Here is a 5,411-nt window from a genome sequence, read left to right as displayed (position 1 = left end):
GTTCACTTTCTGTTTGGCCATTATCCATCAAAACCTTACACTGATGGTTGCAGAAATGGAGGTGCAGCTTTATTTTATTTGTTAGAAAAAGTTGTACTAACAGATCATTTTGTGTTTCATGTCATTTCAAGTTTATTGTGATTCAGACATGATGAAAAGTGATGATGTCTAAGTGGGTGAGTTGTTTCCTTAGTAATTAGTCAGTCCATCTTCACTCATTTGAAGCATTCAGGAAATTTTGAGCACCTGAACATCACACTGTAGATGAGTGTTATCCTGTTGACAGCATGATCAGCCAATCACAGTGAAGAGACTTTTCGCCTATTCTGCCATTACCCCCCCACCACTCCCCCCCACCCCCACCCCCACACCCACACCCACCCCCACACCCACACCATGTTTTAGGATGAGAACGCAATGAATCTCAACCGAGGTGGCCAGAAATGTGGCTTGATCAGCAAAAAATAAGAGCAATCCACGTGTACAGCTAAATACCATTGCTGCACTGATTTTCATTATTGTACCATCTGTAAACCAGTTTCTTTTGCAAGCACAAGAGACACAGGATCAGACTGCATGTAATCAATTGCAGTGACTGGATGAACTTGTGTTTGTGTGTGTGTGTGTGTGTGTGAGAGAGAGAGGAAGCTCAAAGTGAGACATAAAGAGAGGCCACTTGTTAGGTTTGGATGTGCTGAAGAACACATGGAAAACAATGATGAGACTTTGATAGGTTCATCACTTACCAAATTCCTCCTCTGTACCTTTCAATCTCTGTTTTCCTGCTAATCTTCTCTTTTTCAGATATGGAGCCTAGAAAATGACAGCATGATAAACAGTTAAAATAAAAGAGATGGCAATGCATGTGCTTTTAAGATACTCTCTCACTCTCCTACAGCTTGGCTGAACTCCACTCAGACACACATGTAGTTTGTGAAAGAAAGCATATTCATCAAGTTGAAATCTTTTTCTTTTTTTAATAACCAATCGCAGGTGAGGTTCTCTCTTATGTGGCCGGATAAACACTCACATGCACATTTTTCTGTCTCTCCAACTAAAAGCAACTTTCCTCTTGCACACATAAGTGTTCACAGTTCACACCAAGTATATTTACATGCACAGATACAATCGTGTTTTGCCCCGGTATTCACCCACCCAAAAACCAAGACATTGACAATGCAACAAAGCTAGTTCCAATTTATACAAACAAGCATTGATGTAGACGACAGCACCCTATAGGAACGGAGACTGTGACTGTCCCTATAAAAGAGTTAGTGCAGTGGAGGAATACTTTAAGCAACCAACAGCACAAGCTCCGGTGATTTATTCCCCATCAGTGAATGCACTCACTCATCGCATTGGCACTGAGCCATAATGCAGGATGGGACATGGACACTATATTTTGCTGCTGTGGGAGACCCCATTGTGTTGCAGGTTTGCAAACACTGACAAAGCGAATGGCATCATGGAGTCGGCATGCTTTAGATCCGTCTGTCATATGGATGGAATCAAAGAGGCATAGCTTTCCGGGTGAGAACACTCCACATCTGTAATGTGGATTATTTGTAACAGGCAGCAATGGAAACATTGGAAGCATTTTCGTCCAGCCTGGAGAGTATTCATCTTTAGCTATTTGTGCTGGAAGTGTTAAACATTAGGACATTCTGTTGTACATATAGCAATAACAGTCGTAATGTTGCTTATAGACAGTGTCAGCTGATTGTTTAATATAACCTGCTCCTTCCCCCGTCTAAATTTAGCAACGCTAGGGAACGCTCAGCAGATTCATTCTCAACCTGCGGGACGCACAAACTACATTTTATGAACTAGAATGATGAACAAGAACATACAATCAGATGACGCCACAAGTTCTCTTGCAACCCAGAAGTGTGCATGTGCTGCATTCATTTAGCACTGGCAACACTCCCATATTCACAGCTTTTTGGTGCTTTGACACTTTAAATGTTTGTACGCGTTCCATATCTGTCATGAGAAAAGACCGTCGGCTTGAAAAGACCTGCGTGAACCCATTTACAAAATCAATATGTGCATAACAATGAAAAACGTCTTTTTATATTTGCAAGACAGTCCATCAAGTAATTGCCAATCTGCTAACACTCCTTCAAGTTTAATTGAGTTCCCTCCAGTAATGCAGATTAAAATCTTCTGTTTTATTAAAAATTACAGTTTGAATACTATTAATAAATGTATGATTTCCATCTGATGTTTCACACTATGGTCGTAGATCAATTAGTGGACCATCCAGATGTGAAAGAATCCTATTTTTTCTTGCAAGATTTAACACATATGTTGGCTAAATGGGTTGTGAATTTAGCTTTTTATTTCATTTTATTTTATTTTATTTGCTGACTCATGATAAAGCAGGTAAATTGATACTGGAGCCATGACAGATGGCTGACTTCTATATTCATACCGCTATGTCACCGTTTATCTATATTTACTGACAGAGATCAAATGTAACGACCGTGCACTATTTTCAGTTTAGGCATGCGGTGCATGTAATCTGCGTAATGAGAGTAATAGGTTTCCATCTGGACATACTTGAACCTTTCTTAGGGGAGAGAGTTTTTTTGTTGTTGTTGAAGATACAAGACAGCAATGGAGGGTATAGATAATAGCTATCATTAAAATAAAGCAGGATGATATAAAATACATATTGTCTATTCTGATTGCAATAACTCATCAGTGATAATACCAGACCCCTTTAACCTGTGTGCTATTATTAAAACAGAATAGATAAAAGAGACAGATGAAACCAAGACATTTACAATCAATAAAAAATGTGTTCAAATAAAAACTGTGCATTATCAGTATTACATTGTTAATTTATGTCACTGACTCTAAGGAACATCAATATCTCCTGGCAGATTTAATTTTATCCTGATGTCTTAATTTCAGAGAGTGAATTCAAGTGTGTGTGTGTGTGTGTGTGTGTGTGGTTAAAGGGGTAGTGGTGGTCGCCTTCGACAATGTAGGATGTGGATTTATTGATACATTTACAGATCGATGAAGAACTGCTTCCGACTTGCTACATGATCTCAGTGATACCAGATCTATTGTAACTTACACTTAAAGGGGCATTCCACCCATAGGAACATTGTTTTTTATTGAAAGTGGGTCATATATGTAGTCGAAATGTAAAATTAATTTTGAATTTGGTGCCTTCGTGACCAAGGAAAGACAAAAAATAACTTCAGGACGCATTTGTATGAAAGACAACAACTCCCACAATGCACCACATTGCACAGCTCCGCAAGCCACTCCCACTAATCCAGAACAGCGCATATCTGCCTATAAGAGAAATCACTCTTCCGTCTACAAGGCTAGCTACCACCAGAGCTTGAAATTCATTTCACACAAAATGTCTAGTTAGTTGGCGAACTCATTAGTGCATTACTCCTCGTTTGTATTTCTTTCGAAAAGGTGAATTATTGCATGGTACCGGGATGTTCAGTCAGAACATATGCGGTGCGAAACTAGGATAGTTCACAACACAAACGTCCGTGTCCTCGTCTGATTCAGAGATTTCGTCCAGGTGAAATTGTCATCGTTGAAATTCTTTGCTGCAGACGGACTCTATCTCTGTGTTCGTAGTTGCATAGTGAGATCACCGGCGCCACCAGTCCGCCCTAACTCGAGCCAGTCCGGGCTCCTCGTCCGCGGCAGGCAGGTCTTCTGCCTCGGCTGCTCTTCGCTATAATGCGGCTTGTAAAGGTAGCCACAAACACCTGATTCAAGCATCAGACTTCCGAAATCCTCTTCTTCTATATCATATTGAGTACTCTCCTCCGCTATTGTCATAACTTTACATCTGTCTCCACAGCGCCTGTTAGCTTAGCTTCAAACAAGATGGAGGATATTGCTTTCAGTTTCAGAGAGTAAAGTCCCACCCACTGATCTGTAATAGGTCTGTAGCGTGAGCGGGTCCCGCCCCTGGGAAAGATTGGAGAGATGAGGAACTAGTGCTTGTAGTCTCAACAGAAATCCCCCCCTCTTACACTTCCTCCGACAATGACGCAAAATGACGATTTTTGCGTCATTGTGGGAGGAAGTGTAAGAGGTAAATAACGGATTTCTCCCATCTCAGGGGAAAATGAGAGAGTGTTGCACGACCATTCAATAGTATGACTGGGTTTCTAACAATGCAAAGCTTAGTGCAAATGGGTGGAGTGTCCCTTTAAGACTTCAAAACATCTACTACCAGTGAGGATGATGTTGGACTGGAATCCAAACTGCTTAGCTGAAGACTGTCATTTTCACATGCAATTATATTTTGCATCGCCTCACTGGTTGTCCATTGTAGTTGAGTATCTCACCAAAAGTGATGTTACTAACTTAAAGATGAACCAAAGCAATTAGACTAATTCTGTGTTCATTATCTGTTAAATAATTCATGTCATGTCCTACAGTTCAATTTATGAAGCACCAGTAAATGCAAACTCCGAAGTTCATCAGCTGTTTCATTATGTTTAGTTATATAATTTATGTTTTCTAGAGGTATTATAACTTGATCTGTTCAAATATATACATATTTAAATGAATATATTGGCTACATTATGCCACCCTAATTGAAATCCTCATTGTTTTTGTGATAAAAATTGCTCTGACTGATAAAAAGTATTTTTCTAATCACTGCCGGTGATCCTCCTTAACAAGTACTCCACAGTTCCTGAATCCCCAGTGTCATTTGATCTTTAAATGTCAGTTGATGCCAGTCAGCAGTCTCTGTGAGTCGGACTATTGGAAGATCACTTTAAGAAAGGTCCTGCTGGGCTGTAATGGATTGGTAAGATGATGTTACAGGTCTAGGTTACCTTTAAATCTTATATCAGCACAAAAGATCATCACTCCTCACTCTCAGCACTTTCTGTCAGGGGGTGAAAACATGATTTATGCACAGATATGTTCATAGACCAGAATATCATCGGTCTTTCTCAGAGAAAGTAAATTGGAGAGCAGGAGCAGGTTTGCTAATTTGGGATTAAATCAGGGCATATTACACAGTAGGAAAATTTGCACATTTTATGAATGAGCAGAAACTTCTCACAATGTACTTTAGTTAAGTTTATTGTTTAATATAAATGTAATTTTTTTTGAAAGGTCAAAAAACAAAAACAAAAATAATTTGCCAATAAGTTAAGAAAAATGTCTTATTTTTACTACACAATTTTACTTAAAGATGACTGGCTAATTATTAAGAAAATTATTTTTGCAGTGCACCAACCTGCTTCTTTAAAAGCACTCAGTCACATGTTCACGGACATTTCAGAGCCATATTTACAACACATGTATTTTCCATAGTATTTTCTCATAAACATCGAACAGGTGGAAAACATATATGAAGAATGGAGGTGAAAAGGAAAAACCAGTAAAAGCCTCTCATCCCTGGC

Source organism: Abramis brama (assembly GCF_963993115.1).
Source record: "Abramis brama genome assembly, chromosome: 1".
Classification (NCBI taxonomy): domain Eukaryota; kingdom Metazoa; phylum Chordata; class Actinopteri; order Cypriniformes; family Leuciscidae; genus Abramis; species Abramis brama.
This window is presented reverse-complemented; position numbering follows the sequence as displayed.